The sequence below is a fragment of the Dermacentor albipictus genome, chromosome 5 (genome assembly GCF_038994185.2).
Source record: "Dermacentor albipictus isolate Rhodes 1998 colony chromosome 5, USDA_Dalb.pri_finalv2, whole genome shotgun sequence".
NCBI classification, from domain to species: Eukaryota; Metazoa; Arthropoda; class Arachnida; order Ixodida; family Ixodidae; genus Dermacentor; species Dermacentor albipictus.
The window spans coordinates 111,940,411-111,966,489 of NC_091825.1; the positions used below are offsets into that span (position 1 = coordinate 111,940,411).

Here is a 26,079-nt window from a genome sequence, read left to right on the forward strand (position 1 = left end):
TGTGCGCTTGTTTCTTTGGAATGCGGTGCGCGGACGGGGCGAATGGTCTGTCACAGACGAGGCGTTAAAACCGACACACGCTTGCAGCGCCGCACTAGCGGCCTCAGTGTTTCTCCAAGATCCTCCCATGATCTTGTGTATTCTTCCAGACGTCTCTCGCAAGTATAGTCTGGAGTTGTTCAGCTGCTTCGGGCCTAACTTGGCGATGGAGGCAAGAATAAAGGCACGGAATATCTCCTTGTGCGCGCAACTTTGATTGGATGGGTAGAAATAAAATCATTATTTGTGAAAGAACGCCCCTGAAAGGGAATTCGAGAAGGACGAGTACATCGCGTCGTATCGACGTATGACTTCATCTCACCCGGCCTCTCGGCATTGTCTAAAAAGCGTTCGGGGATGTCTGCTGCACCTACTGAAAAAATTGTTCACTTTGTCGCCTCGCGAGAAAAAAAAACTGAAGCGATGACTTCCTTTCACAAACAGTGTATTCTTGAATACATAAGCATCCCATATGGGTAACAGCGCGAACAGACTACCACAAGAAAGGAGACACGTAGACACAAGCGCTGACTAACGACTGCTTTTATTGGCAAGGATAGTATATGTGCCAGAATGAAGCAAGGGAAATGAAGGGGAAAAACACGTGAAGGGTGATAGCGTGTCAACAACGCAAGCGCAGTACAGCCAAGCATGCGCAACATAACGCAAACAATTATTTTCTTTTTCTTTGCAATCAGAACCCCCCGACAGCTGCACCCAGAAGATCAAATTCAGCATTAAAGAGATCAAGGGAAGGAGTGCTAAAGCACTTGCTGCCTAATTTGCTAATGTGGTAGGCTTCTGAAGTGATGCACGCGATCTTGTCACTGGTCTTTTCTAGAATCATCGTCTCTTTCAACCGGGCCACACAATCCGTATACTTGCTAACGTGCGCTACTAAATGTGAGTGTTTAACATCTTGTATTTTTTTTAGTGTGTTCCCCTAAATGGTCAAAAAAAAAAAACGTTGATGGAGTAAGCATACAAAGCATCCAAGGTGCACTTGCTTCCAATTATATATATTTAGTGTGGCTAAGTTAAAAAGAAAACTATCTTGTTTGACTTGTTTCTGCCACAAAAAAGCTTCTTGCAGTTTGGGCACGACGGCCACCGAAAGAGGCTTGCTACAGTAATCGCCCTCTCGGACTTTTTACGGGCGCGAGACCTTTTTGAAATATTTGTGATGACGCGCCCTTCACCTTACTCAGAATTTGCAAAGCTCTTCTATACCACACATGGAGGAGTACAAGAACGTTCGGGCACCATGTTTTGGGTGAGCGTTAGAAAAAAAAAAAAAAAACTCTAGGTGGTCGAGATTAATCGGGAGTCCTCTTCCACAACGCTGTCCCTCATCATTCCCACTTTGCTGTTTCGGGAGGTTAAACCGCGGTTCTTAATTTGTATAGCGCCTTCGACACACCCCTGGCTTTGCATGATTTTGGAATAGGGTATACGTACACTTCTGGCGAAAGCACACATGCTATAATGCATGTGTGCATTTACACACCAAGCACCACACCATTTAATGCACGTGCATTTACAAATCCCTTCCCTTTCTGTTTCCCTTTCCCCTTGTGCGGAGCAGCAGGCTATATATAGACTCGCTCGACAAGGCGGATCTCTCCGTTTTAAAGTTCGAATGAATTGTCTCCGCCTCACACTTGGGGCACATACTGCATAGCGACTCGTCGTGGGCCAACTTTACGTATACGCGCTTACCCTACATATTGTGGTTGGTGATTAATGGGCTGGCCTTTCGACTTTCCGCACTGTAACAGGCACCTGTGTCGATTACAGCACAGTGTAGTGTAGCGCGGTGCACGGGGACCCCATAACTTCAGTCGCATTTTGTTCTGAACGTCCATTTTTAATCGTCTTTGCTCCGCACTTCGTGTGCGACGCGGCGATGATAAGAGCTACCCGAGAAGTGAGTCCTAACATCCCCGTAGGGGTTGATGCTTATTTGTCTTTCTCTGCAGGCCATGCGTTTTCTTTGTTTCTTGCCGCCTTTTCATCGTCAACGCAGACGACGTAAAAAAAAAATCACTCAATAAAAGTATTTTTTTCTCTCTACCCCCCCCCCCTCTCTTCACATGAAGGGTAGCAAACTGGACAAAGTTTAGTTAACCTACCGGCCATTTGTTCCTTCCCTCTCCCTCTTTCTTTCGCTCTTCACGTTATAGAGTGGCTTAGGCCGCCTTGTAACCAGCGCTACCACGGGGCGAGCACGGAGAGCAATCGTGCTGCCCTGAAGGAAGGAAATAAACTATTAAAAAAAAAACCATCAGCTATAGAAAGGAGAAGTAAGTCACGCAGTCGGCCTTGGCAAGCCAACTCTCCGTGTAGTCGTTCCCTTCACTTTCCCCCCGCGATAAGTCAGCCCGGCTAGCCGGAAAATGCTGGCTTCAATTGAGTTTTGCTCCACGGTCGCTGTATATGGTGTTGCAGGCGCAGACATTCATGACAGGAAAGGGGGAAAATCTGCATGCATACGATCAGTGCGCAGAATATACCTAAAACACACTATACACTATCCATTATGCACATGTACATGTGTATCGCGCTCGTAGATTTAGAATGAGAAGAGCCCAGACTATGATGGGTAAAATATAAAACGCGACGATCGTTGTTGACGACGTTGTTTTTCGGATATCTATTTCACCTTTCTTTCTTTCTTTCTTTCTCTCTTTCTTTCTTTCTTTCTTTCTTTCTTTCTTTCTTTCGTTCTTTTCTTTTTTTTTATGATTAAGGCGAGCGAAAGGAGTCCGTCTTCATTCCAATCTAATAGCACGAATTGTCTTCCCCATGTAGATGGCGCTCCTCTATCCACCGCTTGCTTCGCAGCAACCCACGCATGTGATAGCGAACCGGGTCCACGCCCCGTTCCCTCGTCTGTGCCTCTATCTGCGAGTCTCAGAGGAAGAGTAAACGTACGAACGGAACGAGATTTTTTCGCCCACTTGAGTCTGACGGTGGCTGGTAGGTCGTGGTTGTTTACGTGCGAGGCGTTACGAACGCAAGCATGCAATGACAGAGTCGCGTCACCAGACATTACGTGTATCTTTTTGAACCAGAGTTACACCTTGACTATACGGGACACCGTAATAGATGACTCCAAAATAATGTTGACCAGTCGGAATTTCTTCACGTACATACCTATTTCAGCGGGATCGATAGACTGACTGACTGACTGACTGACTGACTGACTGACTGACTGACTGACTGACTGACTGATTGATTGATTGATTGATTGATTGATTGATTGATTGATTGATTGATTGATTGATTGATTGATTGATTTGTAATTTCCCATGCAGAGAAGACAAGGAATATGAGAGAATCGGTGAAGGAGGGCTCCGCATTAATTTTGACCACCTGGCGTGTACTGCACGGCACGTCGGCACGCGATCGATTTCGCGCCTCGCTGCCATTGGAGTGCGGTTGTAGCGAGTAGGAGTCGAGCCCGTGACCTTTGACTCAGCGTCAGAACGCCACCAACCACTGAGCTACCGCTACTGGTGCAGTATATAAGAACGCCAGCCGAACCGCTGGAATATAACCGAGCGCATGACAGAAGTCAATTTCGGGGACGATGGGCGATCAGCTGCAACTGTGTGACAGTTACACAACGCTATTCCACTATGCGGAACTGCGTTAACTCGTATTTCTGTCGACATTTCTGTCGAATCACGTTTCAAAGCTTAAGGGAAAGCGTCAGTCCGCTCACTATAGAGCGTTATTCCTGTTCCTTTCATAAGTGATCGTTATAAAACAAAGTGCGCGCTGTTCGGAGCGCGTCAACGCGATTTTCCCCCTGCATTCGAACGCTGGTTAACCTTTCCTCGTTTGCACAGCTATAAGGTCGCTTCGGTTCTCGGAAACTCCGCCGCTTACTCGGCTTGCTCTTTAAATGTTTCCTTATGCGTCACCGTCTGCCAATGACGAAAGTGAATCCAGTACTTCCGCTCAACTAACGCGCTTAGCCCTGCAAACTTCGCTGTAAGCCTCTAGCTCGTCATCTCTAGGGGACACTGTATGAAGTTCAAGTGCACGGCCTTTCATTGGACTCATTCCCAATGCACCTTGCGCTTAAGTCAGTGTACGTGTATGTATGTATGTATGTATGTATGTATGTATGTATGTATGTATGTATGTATGTATGTATGTATGTATGTATGTATGTATGTATGTATGTATGTATGTATGTGTACCAAAGTGTGTATGTATGTGTGTGTGTGTGTGTTCTGTCTGCCTGTCTGTCTGTGTGTGTATGAGCGCGGGCGTGCGCCCTCTATCTATTGCGCTGAGTCTCGTTCCAGCCAAACTAGCGCGAGCTTCTTGCTGGCTACAAAACTTCACATCTCCCAGGACGCCTTTACGAGCATCTTCCACGCACGCCTACGTCTCCGCGCCACCCGACCGCGCTTCTCCAATACCTCCACGCACCAGTTTCGTTGATGTTCATCGGGACCGGCGAGCCGTGCTGGCATGCCGCAGGAACTGCGTTAATTCGAAGTTCCTTTCGGTGGGCGTGCGTCACAAAGGCATGCCACGGCCGGCCGGCCGGTTCGTATTCTTCAAGGTGCTCGCGCGCGCGCTCGTACATCGGCTCCTCGCAAAAAAAAAAGAGAAAGAAAGAAAGAAAAAGAGCGGCGGCATCGCAGGCACACACTGGCCCGCTCTACCCCCCCACCCCCTGCTCTTTCCGTGCGAGCCAACGAGGACGTTGGGGAGGCAGCCCAGAGCCGCGGTGTTGGGTCCTTTCCTTCGTCCCTCCACCGCCTCCCCGTTCGACCCGCGGCAGCTTTCTCTGTGACAGGTGTTTCCGGTCGCTGCGGCGGGGCGCTTCTCGCTGTCGGGCTGCTAGCTCGCCGGCGCGGACGCCTGATACCTACGTGCACTGGACCCCTATATGCTGCGTAAGCCGCAGGGCTCGTCGACGGGATACCGTGTTTTGTCCCGTATCGCGCGCACTTGTGTTTCGAGAGGCTTATAGGAACGGATGACGGGAGACCAAAGTACGGCGCTTGTGACAGGAGAATATTCAGCCCGCTGTATACGACGGGCTGTCAGGAAAAAAAAAAAAAAAACTGCAGATCCTCGATAGAGAAGATCGCTCTCGTTGGCCGAACGAAACTCTCGGGTTCGCGCGGCTGGCAGAAACTTCCCAAATATGGGCTCTGAGCGCGTTTGTAGGCTTCCTCGAAGAAGTGACGATCTCGGAAAATATTTAGGGAGCCCTTGAATCAGCGGAGGGTATTATTATTGGTTCTAGCCTTTCTATCTTTTTTAACGCATTGCAAACAACTTGTGGTGTATATAGCTGTGTAGGGGTGACTTGTGAACTGCCAGCAAGCCCTCAAGTGCTTTTAATATCGATATGGCTTTCTTCAACACACGGTGTTTGTTTTTCTGTTTTATCGCACGTCGGAGCAAAAGAGTAACCGGCGCCTCTTCGAGCCACCAACATCTTACACACACACACACACACACACACACACACACACACACACGCACACACACACACACACACACACACACGTGGTGTGTATATATATATATATATATATATATAAAGAAATTTGTTACATTGTTTCTTTGTGACGAATGATCTCATCTTGGGTGGGTCTGCGAAACCAGAACGACCACCGCTACGTACCCTCGCAGGTGCGGATTTTACGCACTGGCGTCTTTCGCAAGAAGAAAAGATCGCAGACACTTTCGACGACTACAGTAGAAAAATAAAAGAAAAGGAAAAGGAAAGGCCAGAGCGAAAAAACGAATTACTTCCTCGGAGCGTCTGTGAAAGTGAAGCAACAGACGGCGGAGTCAGGTGCACGCGGTGGCACCGGAAGCGCTCCCTTGCCTCTCCGATCTCATCGGCCCGGCCCGTCGCGCATGGCTTGAATGCAGGATGCAGGCAAACGGCGCAAGGCATCGTGGCACCCGCAGTGGTCCTGAGAATGTCTCGATACCGGGGCCTGTCCTTTGGTGGAGGCCATTCATTATGGAGAGCCGGAAAACACGATAATTATGCGTAAAAAGAAAAGAACCCCGGCGTAGTAATTTCACCTGCAGTAAAAACTCCACTTATAGTGACCTCAAGCTCCGGTGCAGGTCTAATTCTCCAATCCCCCCACCCACCTTTTTTTTTTAATTGTTATTTTTTTTTGGGGGGGGGGGTAGAAGTTGTGGAGCCTTGATACACGCCACGGTTCACGATGCGGATGTTGCGTCAGCATTAATTATAGACTAGATCGAATCACACGGCTTCTGTTGGTCGCTTCAAGGATTACCCGTGGACGCTCACACGTCCACCCCTAACCATAGTGGACCTTTAGCGACACTCGTTCGCCTTACGACTACATCTCGGCTTGCATGTTGTGTCAGATGTCGTTAGGAGTTGCTTTCACGAAAGATTATTCAGCACTCATTGGAATGGCTGACAATTCTTTAAGCGATGTCTGCTGCTGCAGAGACAACATCAACCAGTTGTTGTGCACCGCCCTCCTGAATATGAACTTACAGAGAGACAATCTATCTACAATGCATTAAGACGACAGGAGTGTCGCGAACAATCAGTATAGATATGCTATACTCGAACGCCGACGCCGCTGTTCGTCCACCATCAAGGCAGCGATGACGGGTTTGCGTGTCTTAAATTTCTTATATTCTGGGGTTTCACGTGCCACAATGGCGGTGTGATTATGGGTCACGCCGTAGCAGGGAGTTCCAGAATAATCTTGAACAGCTGGGGGGCTCTGTAACGTGCACTCCAATGCACGGTACGCGAACGCATTTTTTGCATTCCACCACCATCGGAATCCGGCCACCACGACAGGGTTCGCACCCGCGACCTCGTGCCCGGCAACGCAACGCAATATACGCCGCACTGAACGACACCGACGGGTTTTTTGTGCTTCTTGAGAACCAGTGGCTTGCGTGAACGGTCTTCGACTGCGTTGCGCTGCCGACGTGCCGTACGCTTACCGCGTATTCCCTTTCTCTCTCTCTACTCTCTCTCTCTCTCTCTCTCTCTCTCTCGTACTTCTATTATCCTATTCCGCTCCCCCCAGCGAAGGGTAGCCAACCCTTCGCTAGAGAGGGACTTTTTTTTTTTCTTCTGGTTGACGACACAACATCCCGACCTTGTATTTGACGACGATGACCCGCTCCTCAAACCTTACCATCCCTCCTGCGTTTGCCTCTTCGGCAGACTGATCCGCATTCTCACGCGTCTGCTCCCTTTCCCGCGGTTTTTTTTTTCAGGTGAGAAAGCTTGTCCTTCTGTCGTGTTACCCTCCCTTGCCGACTTCCCCCTTCTCCCCCTCCTCTGGTGCGCACGCTAGCAAACCAGGCATTCTCATTGGTTATTCTACCTGGCAGCAGTCCACAATGCACAGGTATGCTCGAGCGCGTACGAATGTGATAACTGAGGAAAATTAAGAGGAAGCTTTAGCTCGGGTGCCCCTATCTAAATACATGTAAAAGGAGAATTCGTTTTTCTCGGCAACCACTGCACCAAATTTGACGGGGTTTGCTGCATTTAAAAGAAAAACTTAAAATCTAGTGACTGTTGGTTTCGAATTTTTGAGTTAGGTCGTCAATTTTTTATTAAAAATTGGCAAAAATTGAAAATTTTCAAAAAACGAAACTATGAAGTTTACAACTCTGTAACGCAATTACTAAAAACGATAATACAATTCTGTGAATTGAATGTAATAGTACATCTAAAGCGGACAAAATTGATATGTTGCACTTGAATATAAAAAAATTTAATCATAGAGAAATACAACTTTTGCAAAACCGTTGTAACCAACGTAACAAATTCACGTAAGATGTAAAATGACATACTGCATTTGTCCGCTTTGAATGATCTAATGGATGCCGTTTACAGAACCGCGATATCAGTTCTTGATGCAGAGCTATGAATTTGTAAACTTGGTGCTTCTATTTTTTTCAAACGGTCAAATATTTGAAAATCGTTTTAAGAAAATTCAAGCCGTAAATAGAAATTCCGCTTCCAACAGTCACTAGAATTTAACTTTCTCTTTCAAATGCAACAAATTTCATCAAAATCGGTCCAGGGGTTATCTCATAAAAACGTTTTTGCGTTTTTACATGTATTTGAATAGGCCGCGTCGGAGTTGGGCCCGAGCTAAAGCTTCCTCTTAAGGTCTACGCAGACCATCCTACGATACCGCCAAGACTGTAGTTCCTCCTCAACATTAAATGTCGCGCAACTCCCAGTGCTCCATCTCACGCCGCCTGCCGGCAGCAGCAGGTCGCGCAGTCGACTCTCGTCACTCTCCGGACCACCGCCTGCCGACGCCTCTCATTTCAGCAACGTTATAGCGTGCCACGCCAGTCTCCTGTCCTGGCGCCCTGCCTGCCTACCTGCCTGCCTGCGTGCCTGGGTTGTCGGCGTGATGGTTTGCCTCCCCCTCACTTGGACCCCTGCTGGTCGCTTCGGTGCCTCGCATAGAAGCGAAGCTCGCGAACGACAGCGCCATTGGACCTGAGGCAATTCCGCGCAGAGGGCTACTCACATCCTTGCATGATCCAATTTCGCTCAGTGGTCCTGGGTGTGGATCCTAGATAACGTATCAAGCTGTAGTCATACGATGGACGTGGTAGCTTACGTGTGACTACCGATGACAGTGTGGATCGGGAAACAGCCGGGTAATCGTGATACAGAAAGTAAGAAATCTTGAGAAGAGTGACTGTTGAGAGCTCTACATGAAAGGGAAGAAGAAGACAATAAACGAAAGCTACAGCGTAATATTATAATTTATTATATGGGTCAATGAACTGCGCTTCTGCAGCAGAACGGACACTATATATAACCGTGAAGGGAAGCTTGGTTTCAATGGCAAGAAAGTCTCAAGATCAGCAGGCGCTTGCAACGCAGCTCTGAAGTATTCGCGGTAGTCTGCCGTGACGAAATGGATTTTGGATGCGTTTATTGGGGTCTAGTATAGTACTAGAAAGTATAGTACCGGAATTACAGAGAAGGCCAATCATCCATCGTCGGCTCTGAAGCAACTGACGCTCCTATTACTGCACCAGACGTATCAGGACCGCAATTTATGCGGTCATGATACATCTGGTGCGTCTGATACGTCTGATATACCGGCGGTTATGCCTCACCTATATACCAGCTAAACTGCCGCATTCGTCGTTCCATCTAAGCAGGTTAGAGTTAGATTCAAATTGTCACGGATGACCACATCTACGTCGGCAGAACTTGCAGCTGGACTCTGCCGCCGCCAAGCTGCCCTGCTTTGTCGAATATGGCTAGGGGTGGCGTTCACCAAGTCTTTCGCTTTCCGAATCGGATGGGCCGAGGACGCCTCGTATGATGCAGCCCTCCATGCCGCTATGACGTAAGTCAGCGAAGCGCCGACAGAGAAATTGGTCGTATTTTGCGACTCTAAGGCAGCTCTTCACAGTATCAAGTCTGCATTACATCACAAGACCTACGAAGAAGATGATATCTGACATCAGGGAAGTGCACCAACATGCTCTGGAAAGAGGGCACCACATTATATTTCAATGGATTCCTCCTCACTGTGGCATCGTCGGGAACAACCTAGCTGACAAGGCTGCCCGGTCTGCCCACGAAGGTACCCAGACGCGCCCAACACCTTTGGCGAGGTCGGACGCTGCCAGGGAACTTCGCCTACTTGCACGCAAAAAGTCATAAGATTTCTGGAGTTCAAGTGCCTTCAATTGCCGATTGCATAAACTGGGCCCGACGCTACGGCTACAACTGCCATCTAGCCTTGCCCTCGGCGAAACAACCTTGCTGTGCCGCTTGTGGCTGGGAGTGGCGTTCACAAACGCCTACTCCTATCGTATGGGAGCGGCCGAGAGCCCGACGTGCGCCTCCTGCAAGATCGAGGAAACCACCGAGCACCTATTGTGTACCTCCTCGCTACGACGTACAGCGCCTCTCTCTGCGGGCAACTTTAAACCGACTGAACTCAAGACCGTTCGCCGAATCGAAGATACTCGGACCATGTCCACACCCGTCACTGGCACGAAAAACGATTCGTGCACTATAGTACACTACTTGAAGTGCACCGGCTTAAGAGACCGTTTATAGTGTCTCTGTGCATCCTCCCACACGCACTCAGTGCTTACTCTCTCCCGTTTTCCTCTTTCTATCCCCCTTTCTCCCACCCCCAGTGTAGGGTAGCAAACCGGGTGCTTCTCTGGTTGACCTGCCTGCCTTTCCTGTCCTTGCTCTCTCTCTCTCTATCTCCACTATTATATGTGAACAACATTGTGATGTTCGGTATTACTGACTACTGTTACAGAGTGCTCGGAAATTTAAAGGGGTGGAGACATCAAAATTTTTGTTCATGCGTTTGTTGATTCAAACGTTGCGTCATGCTTCAAGGAGCACGATACACACAGCGGGATTCATATATATCCGATAAATAATTTAATAATCGCATTATTATACCGAGCGATTTCGGTTTCGGTTTCTGGGCTCCGGGGGATGCTATGACGTCACAGAGGAGGAAACGCAACATGGCTTGGTCACGTGGGCCACAAAAAATAGTGAAGTAAAACTATGCTGCGTCGTCTGCTCGCGCATACGCGTGCTCTGCCAGCAGAGGTCAACTGGCGATTCGAAGTGCATGTCGCGATTATTATAGTTATTGCGAAGAGCGACAACAACGGTAAGAAAATATTGAGGCTTGTGAGAGTCGGCGATTCATTCCGAAGCGCCTTTAGCGTTAGCTTCGAAGTGAACCGGAAAAGGCCTAGCCACGATATCGGCGGCGCCGAACGATCAGAGGCGGTGAAGCTGCCGTCGGTGCACAGAGTGACCACTCCTCGGACGCTGATTCGCCGCTTCGCCGTACGGCTGCCACACAAATGGGTCCCGGGCCCGTGCTCTCTACGGGTAGGAAATCTCGCCGTTCGCAAGCAAAACCGCCGTCGCACGGGGGGCCCCCGAACGGCAAACGTCGTGCGGCGAGTTTCCGTGCCGGTAACGTGGACGGGCCTTCACATTGAGAAAGGCCAAGCGAAGGACAGACCGCTCCGAGCTGCCGAACTATGCGACTATGCGGGGAGAGAAGCGGACAACACGAACGCCGCATATCCTGGTCCCTTTCGGAGTCAGCCGGCTACTGTTTTACGCTCAAACGTGCAAAGGCCCGTCGGCACGGCAACTCGCCGCACGCAGTTTGCCATTCGCGGGCCACCGTGCGGCGTTCGTGTTGTCCACTTCTCTCCTCCTGTGTCCGTGTCTGCACGCCTTACCCCTTCTTTGCATTATATATGCCTGTAGCTCGGTCATAGTGGAGGCTATGCTCGGTCGCTCGGCTCAGCAGGCTCCGTAATCGGCATTTCATCGCTACTCATCATACGTCACGTTTTTGTGCTGGTGTGCTATGACGTCAATATTTTCGTTCCTCCTCTGTGACGTAGTAGCTGCCGCGCTAGCGATGGGTCTCGACTACGAGAAGGAGTTTTTAATGACTTTTTGGAGCTGAATTAAAATTATTTTGAACTGTTTGCAGCGTCCGATACCTCGTTCGGGGTGTCTTCGCATACCGAAGCAGTCTACAACATGCTTTTTATAGCCTCAAAATTTGGTGTCCCAACCCCTTTAAGGTTTTGTGAGATCCCGTGCTCCGTAAATGGTTGTGGTTGACTGTATCAGTCGTAGCTGACAATTTGTCTTTCACAATAGGAAAGTCTGCGAGGAGACTAGTGGAGGAGACAAAGAAAGGAAAGGAAAGAAAGAAGAAAGGAAGCAGAGTAAAAAAAAAACAAAATATGTTGTGGCCAGGTCTTTCTTCTCTCTGTCACTTGAGGCATTAACAATGCCTTAACTAACACGCACCCGGAATAAAACCGGTTTTAAGACGCTTCAAAAGAGTCCCGATTTGCTCGCATTGTGATAGCGCGACGGCTGTTTCTCACTACGGGGGCACTCCGTGAAAAGAAAACTTTGAGCCCCCGCAACGACCGATGTAATATATCTCTGCAACGAGGCCTGGCTCCTCAAACGACGCAATAAAACGTCGCCTACTCCTAAGGATATATTGCGTCGCGAGAGATAACAGCGAGTACGCCCTAATAAAGAGCGCACGTGGCGCTAGTAATTTACCGAAAGGGTTTTACACACTCGTTGTGACACGTGGAGGCCTTGTGAGTACAGCATGTGACCTGCCGGTCGAGTACATCGGGGAATAAAATTATTCGCGTACACCTGTAAACAAGCCAACGATGCTTCGACACGTAAACTTGCAATTATGATAGCCCTGGCGTTTATTAAAAGAAAAGACAAAAAAAGGCATGTTTGCACGAACACTGGGGAACATTAAGTTAGGCGGTATCAGAGTCCTTCCATGTTTTTCTGGTCACGAAACTCCGCCGTCACGCTATGGGAGAGGTTCATATGCTGACCAAAGGTGCCGCGACGCGGCGCCACTGTGCCACAGAGGGCATCGTTCGCGTACCGGAATGCGTGCGCAGTGCGAGGCGAGCCGACTTTTCGGGTGCGTTCTGTGCATGTGCTGTGCTATTTTTCGAGTGTTGGGCTGTTTGGTTGAAGTGGTGGGGTGGGACAACGATGCCGAACACGTGTTGCGTGCCTGGGTGCCGTTCCGGCTACAAGGACACGACCGAAAAGGTGTCGCTGTTCTGTTTACCTAATAACAAGGAGCAGCGCGAGAAATGGAAGCGGGCCGTACCGCGGCAGGAAAGTGGCGGTTTTAATTTCGAATCGAAGTATACACGTGTGTGCGCGAAACACTTTGACGCCTCGGACATCGTCACTGCGTACAATTTCAACATCAACGGCGACGACCTGTCCCTGGAGCGTGAGAAGCCGACGCTGAACACATTTGCTTTATGCTTTGTTGCAACCTCAATTTGTGTTATACCAGAATAGAGTAGTTCACAGCAATAGCGCCCTTACCCCGACCATCTATGAAAGGTATAGCATTAGGATTCCTTTAAATGCAAGTGTTAAAACAGAATAATATGCATTGTTTTATTTTCCATTGTCCTTTAGTCTTGGCTAATGATGGGCTACAATTCTTCAATTGCACGTACTTTTAAGTCTATAAGCTGCTATGAGTAAGAAGGTTATTAGCACACTGTTAGCTACATTTGTATTGTGATTTGCTGTGCAAGTTTTGTCTGCATGTTTAAGTAACAGTTGAAGAAGTAGAAAGGTGGTATCTCTAACAAGCCATTTAAAAAAAATTGCTGTATTTGTGATGTGGCTACTTGTGTTCGTTTGAGAGTTCTTTAGCCGTGTGTTATGAAATGCTTATGCTTTACACTTTCTTGTTTATAGAAACAATCAACGACTATGCATTCTGTACTTATTGCCATTCGTTTGCTGGTGTTTGTTTCCTGCCTCCCAATGCATACCTCTCACGTTTGATCTTATTTCTTTATGCGTATTATATCAGTGTCATGCTTTTAACAAACTTCTTGCATTGTGAATGGTGGACCATTTGTGACCGGACGCCTCCGTGCTATCTGTATTTGGCTCCGCTTATTTTACATGATAAATAAATGATCGTGCTTGTATTTTGTTTTTGCACCAACACGTTTTATTTATTTTCTTCATCGAACTATAAAGTTTTTTTTTCATTTTTCAACCATGATAAGAATATCAGGACCGGTGATTGCAACATTTTAACATATTGTAAATAGTTGCGAATTAAGAACCAAAATACCTAGTCTCGTCGTTTCTGCATCGAAACCACGAGCAGTGTGAATAAGTGCTGGGCTTACTGACGCTTCTAAACGACTGCTTGCTAAGGCAATTGCCTAATTACAGCTAGTTTCAACTGTGCAGGTCCTAACACTTCAGGTTCGCCTTAATCCGGTGTTAAAAGCCGCACCGAAGGCATTTAGCAGGATGCGTTGTTGGGCAAGTTGGTTCATTGTAATAAGAAACATTGGTTGCGCTTTCTAGACAATCACATGTAAGAAGACAGGACAGGTCTGTCTGTCTGTCCTGTCTTCTTACATGTGATTGTCTAGGAAGACATTTAGTAGCGAAGTTCGTCTTGCATTAATTCTACCTAAATCTTATTCAGAAATGACATCGCTTTGCAAGAAATCTTAAGCGCATGGAGCAGCTCAGTTCCCTTTTCTTTGTCATTAAGTATTCTACGGTAGCAGCCCTTTGCAATAGCAATTTCATTCTTTTGATCTCGTTATAAGATACTGCCCACAGAGTCCTCCTATGCCACAGTTTAACAGAAACTGAACAGCTGTGCTCGGCGAACAATCTGGCGCTATGCGCAACGGAGAATTGGCGCTTACTCCTCTGGTGATAAATGGGACCACTCGCGTTTTGTTGCGAACGCGCAGTGTTTAATTTAAGGCAAATATTAAAAAGCGGAGCCCACCGAAGCGTTGAGGCGAACGACGATGACGAAGAAATCCGGACCGGGACCGCCCGGCCGTGTAGAGCGGACGCACTTCGACGGGGGCGAAATGCAAAACACCCGTTTATTTAAATTTAGGTGCATTTTAAAGGATCCCAGGTGGTCAAAACTAATCCTGAGTCCCCCACTACGGCGTGCCTCATAATCGTATCGCGTTCTGGCTCTTAAAATTCCAGATCTTCTTCTTTTTGGTCTGAGACCGCCGCAAGCTCCATGTTATGAGCGGCTTTTTTTTCGTCCCGTGCCCTCATATCATCGCAGAAGACACGCTCAGGCAGTAATTTAATTATATTCAATGTTAAAAACAGTTACGTGAAACTAAAGCGATCGTTGAGGAAGTTGAGAAAGCTAGAATACCGAGGCTGCCCCACACACAACCACAGCGGTAGCGGCGTTCGCATGCCCTCTCATGCACGGTTGCGCCTCTAGCGGCGAGCGCTGGCGCTATATGAAACGGAGGCGGCAGTTTCGTGACCAGAAAAAACATGGAAAGACTCTGGCGGTATCAACAAGTTTCGCTGCTAAAAGGCAAACTGTAAGCCTGATGTACCCGCACGAGCTTGCCGCGACGTCACAAATGATTTTGAGAGCGTTTGTGGGCGCCTAGTTTATTGTTCATGGAAAAGATGCATCGAGGACTACAGAAACCAAAGCGCCAACTTGTCACCTTTCGACTTTTCAGCGCCAAAACGGCTTTGCAAATACGAGAAACTAGGTTGAAATTACTGACGTCACACTCACGTACCGCAACTCAGTTGTCAGCGTTAAATTTAAGAAAGGAAACTATAGCCATAATTTTCCGCGTAGCATTCCTTACTTACTGCCACATCTAATCATTTTACGCAATAGGTTAACGGCATAAACTTAGTAGTGTTGTTCTTTACAGTATTCTCTAAAATCAACCTAAGACCAGACCGAATACAGCACAGGATTTCGTTCTGTCTCCTACCTAATCTTCGTCTTGCTTTGCGCAATTGCCTTTCAAAGACAATGCACTTGCTTCGTCAACAACAGACATAGTTGATGGCGTTTGTCGGCTTCTTCTCGTTGAGAATTCGGAAAAGACGCGCCGCTCCTTCGCATAGATTGGGCAATGGGGTCGTTAGACCCACGCATACACACTCAAGATCAGCGCACTCAGGTGTAGCGTCCTATAGCGCGTGAGGAGTACGTGCAAGGATGCCACTTGCGGTAGTGGGCGTGCCTGCGCATGTTTGTTCTGAGAGTTACGAGCGAAAAATGCGCGAGAGATTTTGCAACGAGAAACGCAACAGGAGGGACCGTGCTACGACCACGACTTGTCCAGGCACTGCTGACAGCAGAGCGACCAGCGAAAACAGTGACGGGAAACCAAGAGCAAAACATCGTAGTACGGGAAAAGAAGGACTACGCTCTAACGCAGGAGGCGGCCAGCATTGCTTTGGCTCTGGGCGCCCGATAGAGCGAGGAATGTAGATAGGAAAGAAAGTCGGGGTGAGCGAAGAGGTTACGAAAGAGAGGAACGGGCGCCTATCTCTGGGCGGGCAGCGAGCGCGCTATAGCTGTGGAGGGAGTGCGACGCCGAAAGAAGCGACGGCCGAGGGATAAAGGATTCTTATGTGTTTTTTCCTCCGTTGAGCCCTTCTCAAATCCCTCCGGAGCCCCAAGGGTGGGGAAAGGAAGGGAGCCTGGTCGGAAAGCTACGGCGGCAGTGGCGGGCGCAGCGCACCGCCGAGGCTTGCGCCTTCCCCCTCCTCCCCTTCTTACTGCTGCTGTCGGAAGGGAGGGGCTGGCCGGAGGCCCCGGCAATTTATCATGGAGGCTTACTCCGTTTTGTACGGCGCCGCGCAGGAAGCCGCTATGGGGAGGGGGAGCCCCGGTCTACTGCTGGCGGGAGGGGAAGGTGGGGGGGGGGGGGCTAGGGCTCCAGCGTGTGTGCGCGCTCCTCGCTGGCGAACTCGGGGCTGTGGGGATGCGTTGCGCCGGGCAGGGTTCGCGCGCTCCCCCCCACCCCCCAGCGCTCTCTGTCGTCCCACATTCTCCTCAACCTTCCCGGCTTTGAGGAGCAGCCTCTCCCTAGGCTGACCCTCCTTGCGGAGGGTACGGCAACGACTGGGGCCGCTGCTCGGCCTTCCTCAGCTCGAAGCCGTTTCCGAATGGGAGGTGGAGGGCTGGTAGGGGGGGGGGGGGTCCCGAGAACTATCACAGCGCGGTTTTGGGAAGGGGACGAAGGGGGGCGAAAGAGGGAAAGAAGGAACGAATAGTTTGGGTGTGGTAATGAAATAAAGGGGAAAAGAATTTCGGCGTGCTACTGGGAAGGGGGCCACGTCCGAAAAAAACACATATACGCATAAAAATTTGTACGTGTGCGCGTAAACGCGCGATGCAGGAGGGGGGGGGGGTGAGATGGCGTAAAGCCGTCGGTGGCGGGAGCTTCCCGGGCGCCAGAGTCCAAACATGCGATACGAACGAACCGAACACAAACATCGAGAGGAGGGAGCCCTGCGGGTGTTTCCTAGAGAATAGCAGGCAAACACTGCTTGGCAGCTTTGCTTTGCTTCGTTGTTGTATTTTTCTCACTTCCGGTCTTACCCTGCATGTCTGCTTACCTTTGTTTTGTAGTTTAATTTCTTTTTAGTGGAATTATTCGTTAATATCTGCGTTTCCTCCTGCACCGTACGCTGCCCGTCAATGACGTCTGGCAGCCAAATGCAGCGGAAGGCGTTGGCTGCATATGTCAAGGGATTTCTTTCGTTATTTTTTTAACCTATCCGTGCGTCTGCAGTTCGACGTTACGAAGCTGTACATCTCACTGCCATTTAAGTGACGGAAGAAATAAGTGGGAAGAGCAATTAAAGACATGGCTTGCCTATGCTATACATGTCTCGTTTTTTGTTAAAGGTGTCCTGCACGTTAAAGAAAGGAAACAAGCATCAAAGCAAATTGGGATCATGATGTAGGTTATCTAGCTTTCCTAGCTAAATAAGGTTCTGACACAGAGGCCGAATGTGCGACCGAGCTAAATTCGATTCCACGTACAGTGTCACCAACAAGGCGATTCGGGGCTTTCGTCTAGAAATCTTAGATATTGATGCACATACAGTAAAGAAAACGTACAGTAAAAAAGAGGATTATGTAAAACTGCATGATTTCGGAGTTTTATTGATGATATCGGTCGCCAAGTAATCACACTGCCGAGCGAAACTGTCAAACATGTTTAGTATAGAAGCGCAAATTTGCCTGCACTACAAGCGCTGAACAATACGTTAACAAACTGTCTCATTTCAAAAGTCATCTGTAAAAGAGGAGTTTCGATATATATTTCTGCTAGAATATCTTGAGCAGCCTCTCTTCCTGACAACTAATAAATTTTTCCTATGTTGTTACTCAATACTCGCATGTGAGTGCTTCCTACACGGTACGCAACTTGTTCAGCGAACTCAGCCGGTGACAGGAATTCGCAATCACCCAACCCGCTATCACGAATGAAAATATGTTCTTCTGGATCACGAATGAGTTCCAGTCACCAGCTTCTTCATTGCTGCTCAATGGCATCACAAACGACTTTTCGGAAGATCTATACACGACGTCGAAGTGGGCCTGCGCCATTAACCATGCTGCAGGATTGGGCATCTAGCTTTTCGTAACCCTCAGAACTTTCCTCATCCTCCGTATATATATACCCCTGATATGTATATTTTCCTGCCCGGAAGAGCGGCCTACGCAACTTTGGCTCAAGCCGACCTCTCGGCCTTTGTCAATGTAAATTCCTTGAGGCATTTCTTCGTCACCGTTACCCATCACAACCACGTCGGACAAGCGGAGACTTGCGTGGTCAGCAAGGGTGATTTATGACGCGGGATTTGTCGTCCCGTGTGCACTGCGGTGTCTTCGCAATCAGCGCTATAGCATGCGTGGTTGACAGTTCGTCTTCAATTTAACGGCAGACGGAGAAAGAGGAGGAGGAGGAGGAGGAGGAGGAGGAGGAGGAGGAGAGGAATAAACATTTATTGATGAGGCAAAAAAGAAAATGGCGGAAGGGAGCGCTGCAGGGTGGGTCCCTATTCCAAGACTCCAGTGGCCATCGAGACCCGCCCAGCTTGGTCCAAGAGGCCTTTCTGGGCCTCGAGGTCAGCAAGAGCGAGGATGGCCTCCCAGGGCTCCCTTAGCAAGGTGAGTACCAAAGGCGAATTAATGGCATGAGGTCTTTTGGCGCACTCCCATGTTACGTGAGGCAATGAAGGCCATGACCCGCACCACGGGCAAGAGTTAGTGTACTTGTAAAGAGGAGGCGATCGAGGCTCAGTGGCCGGCAGAAAAGACATTGCCTACATGATACCGCGCAGCGGAGACCCACCTCCAAGCTGACGGTGCCCGGGGAACGCAGTTGAAATAATACAAAGCATTCCTACCTGGACACAACGAACGTGTCGGTTGCTCTCTGTACGCTGCATGAACGCTAACATTACAATCGTTACCGCCACTTGCTTGTATCGCGTCGTTGGGTGTGTAAAACCCTTTCCGCACCAATAAGCTCGAGGTAACGAACCGTTCCTCACCTTCCCCGTTCGTGCCGCATCCCCGACGCTCCGGCCTGCTTTGTCTTAGTCCTTCTTAGGCCTCTCCGACGGGTGTCCTTCGACATCAGACGAAGCGGCTTTGTGAAAAGTTCGTTCTCTTTGTGCGTTAGTGCCTGCCATATGAACGCATCCTCTGTTACAAAAATTGCAGCTTGCAACTTCCGCACACCGACTTGCAGTTTGTAGACTCCGAAAGCCGCACCCCGTTTCCCCATCTAACACCTCTTAATTAAAAGATCGTTTTGGAAGCATGTCCAGCGGATAAGTATACTTGTAGGCCGATTGCCGCGATTGTGTGGCACGACGGATAAGACCATGCTGTAAAACGCAATGAACCAGTGGTCGTGAGGATGGCATGCGAGGTAGCGACGTTGAATGGATGCAACAACCGGTCATTAAGGGTAGCTCTCATCACATTTGGTTTTCGAGCGGACTTACAAGTAATAGCACTTCCCACTGTCTGGTCGGCTACACGGGAGGTTTGACCCACACTGCAGAGACGGAGGCCTTGTAGGGCAGAAGAAAGCCTTAACGCAAGCATGCGATAAAGTAGTTACCAGTGCCCCAAACAGGCCCCGAGTTTCCACGAATTCGTGCTTTGACATTGACGTCTTGCATCGCCCCGTTCGTCACGAAGCGCGAGCCGAATTGTGGCCCCCTTGTTTTCACGGATGTAGTAGGGGGGGCGGACTTTCATGCGCAGCTGACAGACGTCCGGCGCCTCGTAAATTAAGCTCCCAAAGACGCCAACCATCGCACGCATTCCATCCACGGCGGCCACGACTCGACGGCAGCAACAGCAGAGACTTGGCGCATGGACCGCACATTTCTTTTCCGTCCAGGAGACAGGTTGCTGCTGCAGGGCAAGCGAAAGCAAGACGGATGCCCGCGTCCCCAAGTGGGCCAACAATGCAAAGCGCGCCGTAGCCGTGGCGCCCGCCCGCCCGGCCGGCGAATCCGACATGATGGAAGGCTCGCGCGCGCCGCATTATGGGGCGCCGTGGCGCGCGACACGGGCTCGCTCGCGGGACCGGGTGTCTCGGCGAAAGTCTCCCGCCGAGTCCCGTGGCAGCAGCTCGGCGCAGGGCGTCTTGCGGGTCTACACTGAAGCGCCGAGCGAGCCAAGTCCACCGGGAAGCCGCCGCCGCCGCCGCGCCCTGGGCGTTTCGGAGAAATCGGCCCTCGGCTTCCCCACCCTCGCTCTCTGTTTCACGTGAGCGCGCGCCAAAGTATGTATACATACCTACAAGTAATCCTCCGCCGCGTTGTCTACACGCGTGCCGTACGAGAATCGCGCGCACCCGGGAATCGGACCGCTGTCCCTCGCTTTCAAGAGAAACCTGTTCTACTGCGCGCGCGCGCGCGCATCGTTTTGTTCATATGCCTCCTCCTCGGAGACGCTATGCCGTTGTTGGTATCCGTTGCGCCGGTCTTTCTTCCGAGACAACGTCACCGCGCAGGACTCTCGCTCTTTCTCGCGTTCGTTTGTTGCGCTGCTCGTTCTTTCTTTCTCTCTTTGGCTTTCTCTGTCTGCAGTGTATAGCTTGCCGCGTGCCGCGATCCATTGAGCAGTGAGGGCAGCGCCGCCGCCGCGCTGAGGAACTCGACACCCCAACAAGATGGCCTGGATACGCTTCGCTGGTTTCCGGGGGGGCCTGGCCTGGTCTGGCTTGGCTAGCTGCCTCTCGCCCTCTCTCGCGCGAGCTGGCGTTATTGCGCCCGTCGCGTGCTACTCGATACCATTTTCCCTCATTCCTTTCGCTTTCTGCTTCCCACCCCCCCAGGCCGAGTCATGCACTCTTCTTTCTTTTTCCTATTCTTTCTTTCTTTCTTTCCTTTGTTCTTTCTTTCTTTCTTTCTTTCTTTCTTTCTTTCTTTCTTCCGAGCACGGCATTCGTACACGTACACGCGAGCGTGGAATCATCCTTTGCGCCGACGCAACGGCGGAAACGCGTTTCTTCAGTTTCGCGAGCGACGACTGATTTCGCGCCCAATTTCTCTCTGATTCTCACTGTTGCATTGAATATATATATATTTTTTTAACCCGTGACACGGAGAGGAATACTGGGCGGTATAGGCGTCGTCTCTTTTGCGTCATAAAGCGGGTGGTGCCGCCCGTATAACCTGCCGGGCTAGTTGCGACTGCATGTCACTACTCCCTGCCTTGACTGGCAAACGTCAGAGCTCAGGCACTCGCGGTCGCATGTCAAATGTGCAGCGACAAGACTGCACCGAAAAGCTTGCGCGCTCACGTTACGCTTCGCGCTCATACAGCTGAACCTCGATATAGCGAAGTCGTTCGCTATATCCGAAATTTGTTACAGATGCGCGCGATAGAGGTAGCGCTGGCGGCGTGCTATTTATTTTTTTTTTTGCCCGCAGGTAATAAACAGCCTCATTCATTCTGAAGGGAATCATGCTATATTATATCGCATATATAATCTTTGCTTCCTGTACATAGACGGTGCAAGGAACCGAACCATGTATTTTTGTGCATAACGTGTTTCATATGAACCACAGAATGTACTTGCAGCATCCCTAGCGTTTCGACGTTGATCTGCTATATAAATCACCCATTTTGAGATGCGTGCATATCAATTTCGCTTCGCTATAGCCGATGCGTTCTGAGAACCTGTAGTTTCGTTTTTGTCGTAGCAGTAGAACGTTGGAGGAAAGAAAGTACGACCAATGACGTTTTCGATCTAGTTCGTTAATTAACATTACTGATTTATATCAGTGTTGGTTGTGTGAAGGTGCGATATTTTTAGTACTATATTTCGGGCGACTCGGTGCCAGAAATTATACAGCCATGTCGAGAGAAACTAAGTTAAATCAAATTTAAGTTATAGCTTGACTGGATTGCTCTCGTTTATGTTGTGCCAGTTCTTACTGGCGTTGTTGCAAGGGAGTTTTGCTTCCCTTATACATTTGTCAAGCTCCTCAACCTTTTTCACGGCAACCTGCATTCTGTTTCTCGTATACCAGTCATGTCGCGGCATTAGTGAGTCATTTTCTGCAAAGCAAGACAATTCCCTTATTTTTATTTCTCCATTGTCCTTAGAAGTGCTATGGTATCGAATAAGTTTACCTTTATTTATTGTGTATTACGCGATGATGTATTCATGCGATTAAACTTGAATGTGTAAAGTGATACATGTGTAAATAGCAGACAGACTTCACCTTTGAGTTTAAGGTCGACGACCTACGACTGTGCTTTGTGTTAACGTTGTGATTTAATGTTACTTAGTCGTCTTTCCGGGAACAAGTTCCCCAATAAAGAGTTCGATGAGCTCACACTTTTGACAACGTTTGCTTCTACACCATCACCACAACGTCACATTATGTCACTGTCCTTCAAATGACGATCACGTAGCCTCTGCGTGTGACACTCAGCAATGAGTCGATTACATGGCACAGGATGGGATCCTAGCAGCGGAAGTTCTGCAGGGAGTAAGCAAGTACACCTGGGCTTCAACTCGGAGATTGCTGCGGTCTTCGCTGTCGCAAATGTTTTTGTAGGGATGGCGCATTTATTGACCATATATAGTTTTCCGTTTTACTGCGAGAGCGACTTAAGAGCTCGAAACCGGGTTTTCTTTGTCCATCCTTTCCGTTACATGTTATGCTCTCATGTCGACAGCACCATGCAATTCATGCTGAGCTTCGCCCTCCACCACATGGCCAAGATAAACTAAGCATTGCCCACCTGCCGTACTGGATATCGAACCTATGCCCTTATGGCAATGCGTAGTTGGGAGCCAGGCGCAGGTTTTTTGTGCTGGACGCAGACACCGAAGGGGTGAAGTCTGTGCACGCATTTCGGCGGTCACAGCAGGCAGTGCTGCACATAGCGGACCATGACAACGTGCGCATCGCAAAGTAGGTGTTCTGGAGAGGATCGGTGCTGTTCGCTGTGACAGCCTGTCCCTGTCGCAACAGCTCGGTTCACTGATGAGTTGGGAATCGGTGAAGTGCGCTGACCTTTTCTTCCCCACTCTGTTTACTTTCTTTTTCGTGTCTCTTTTCCTTTTCCCCTGCAGTTGGGTAGCCAGCCGAGCGTTCTTTGATTAACCTCCCTGCCGTTCTTTCCCGAACACACACACACACACACACACACACACACACACACTCTCTCTCTCTCTCTCTCTTGAGCCCAATCTGGTAGGAGTGACCACCAGGCACTCATTATCTGAATATTTAGAAGTTGCTGACACATGAAGAAATACTAAATATACTATAAAGCCTGACGCACAACCGAGACTACGAGATTTCACTCGAGCGACAACGCCACTCAACCACTAAAGTCATCCAGACCCCCAGTCACACACACATGCACACAACGACCGAAAAACGTATACAACACTCGAATAGTCGGCGCGAAGTACTTTAAACTTTTGACGCGTCCCTATATGCACGCAAGATCTCGCGTCGCTTGCACTCCTTGCTGCATAGCCCCGGACATCCTCGAAGCTTGCCCACTGACCGGCTGCAGCACTCCAGGCCCGCGGTCCACTCGAAAAAACACCGTCCGCACCACTCGCCGCAACGAAGCACGACCCCGCCGCACGGGTGCCTGCGTACAGACACGCAGCCAGCCACCACCAGACAGTTCTCCGCTCTCGGTCCGCTCATGCATATGCGCGCGTTCGGCCCCCGCCGGGCATACACACCGCATACGCACACCCAGGACGGCCCAGATCGGCATCTATAGTTGGCCCCTGCGGAGGGGAAGCCGCAGCATCACGGCGACGAGCGCAATCGATGCTTTCCAACGCTCGGCGGTCTTGCATCCCGCGCGTTTTTCCACGCAAACCACGAGCGAGCGCGAGCGTCCGTGTGCCACTACAGACGCGGGGCCCCGGGCACCGTGCATAGGGAGGGCTGGGAAGCAGTACTTGGCGGCTATTAATTTATGCCTTATGGACTCGCGCACGGGATGCGTGACCCAGCGCGGCCGCCGCCACGGATGGCTGACCGCGGCACGCAGGCAAGCAGACGGACAGCGTCAGGAGAGAGAGAGAGAGAGAGAGAAAGAGAGAGAGAGATCGTGGTGTGGCGGCGCCGACGGCGTGACGCGCCTCTGGAGACGCCGCGCCGCGTTCGGCACCACCGCCGCCGCTGCTGCTGCCTTGCCACCTTGTCCCTCGCACGCAGCACAGCGAGATCCCCTCCGTCCGAGCTCTTCCCTCCCGCTTTCGTTACGTCCTCGAGGGGGGCAACCTCTCCCGTCTCCACCTTCCGTGCCGTCATTATACACGCACCGCAGAGCGAGCTATCTCGGATAAGATCCGCAGCGTCCGTCGACGACGACACGCGCTGGAAGAATCACGCGACGTCGACCGAGAGACATGGATATGAGGAACAATGTCATTTCCTCTGCCACTGGAGGCGCGAGTGTCGCTGAGAAAAAAAAAATTTGGTTGCGTCGCGTCGCGCGTCCGTGAAGATTACGATCCTGTCGCTACAGCTCCTGCCCGCAGCAGACTCCCCTCGTCACGAGGATATGTTCCGCCCGATCCGAAATGTCAGTCGGGAGTCGCCGACTGTCATGCAGCGCGCGCAGCCGATTGAGCAGAGATCGATTACCTGTAATGTGACCGCACTCGATTTGAAGAGCAATGACCATCCTTATCCTACACATCATCACAATTAGGCGGCCGCGGCATTTAGTATGCAGACAGGATCGTAGACTACAGACCTCACCATTCATCAGCACAGGAGGCTCAAGAGGCACTAACGTGTGTGCGTGTGCGTGCGTGCGCGTGTGTGTGTTGTGTTTTTTTTTTCTCTTAAAGATATAAGGTCCATTGTGAAAGCCTTTGACTACGTGACATTTTCCTTGTGAAAGGGCATTTTGCATGTTCTCACTCAAGTCTCTTGGGTTACACAGTATAGGAGGCTGACTGCAGATGCTACGTTCACATGAACCCGATAAAGTCGGGTCGAGTAGGCTTGTCGGGTCCAAAACCGATCGTAGGATTTAAAATACCCTATAAGGGCGTCAGCGTGTCGTTGACGCACGAGCACCAAGGCGAGTTCGCTCAACGAACGTGACAGGGCTTGTTTGACTACTTTTACCCGCTTGGAGAAGATGCGCGTAAACGCAGGCGGGTCGGGCCGGGCTTGGTCAACTCGACTTCTGACTCGACCCGTTCGCGCCCAGCTCAAGTAAACCAAGATATAGAGACGTCCCAGAGTCAGCTGTGGTGCCCATGCAGGCGAGTAGCTTCGTTCGGCTTTGAGAAGGCTTGCACTTGGGCTATTTAATCCTCTCTTTCGCTACGCCGCCGCGGTGGCTTAGCGGATGTGGCGCCGCGTTGCTAAGCGCGAAGTCGCCAGACCGAATGTCGGCCGCGGAGTCCGCATTTCGACGAGGGCGAAATACAAAGACGCATATGTGTCCCGCGCATCGGGGGAACGTTAAAGATCCCCTGGCAGTCTAAACTAAACCGGAGTGCCACACTAGCTACGGCGTGCCTCACAATCAAATCGTGTTTTTGGCACACAAAACCCCAGGGTTCATTCATTCATTCATTCCCTTTCTCTCGTATGCTCACGCATACGGCCGCGTGAGAAGCGACGTTCGCAGCATCTGCGCTGGGGCCGTGTCCCATCTCGACTGCGTAATAACCCGCGTATGTATGCGCGCACCTACGCGAGCACGCGGGCGACCGCGCGGGATTCGGTGCGGACGTTCCCGCCTTGGGCGCCCTTGGAGCTCGGGGTGCGGGGGTGGGCTCGCGCCCGGCGTTGCGGCAAGCGTGGGCGTGGTAGCGTGGCGTGACGTGTGCGCCCACCGCCCGCTCGCCCAGCAGCGGTCGCCCTAACGCGAGTCGCTCGGCCAAGCGCCGCTTGACCTCCCCCGGCCAGTCGCCAGATGGGAAACGCAAACAGCCGGCGTGGAGGCGAGCGCGCTTGGCGTGTGAGCGGCTACTCGCTTGCCCCTCACATGCGTGCTCGGAAACGCGGCTACGCACCGCTACAGAGCGGTAGCTGCGGGAAAATCGCGCGTGCAGCACGTCACTATGTGACACGCCATGTGA

At 50.4% G+C, this 26,079-nt stretch overlaps 1 long non-coding RNA gene across 1 annotated transcript in view; it reads left to right on the forward strand.

Moving 5' to 3' along the window:
- LOC135897038 (uncharacterized) overlaps nt 1-26,079 on the forward strand; it is a 398,744-nt gene that overhangs the window by 267,743 nt on the left and 104,922 nt on the right. The window lies entirely within an intron of this gene.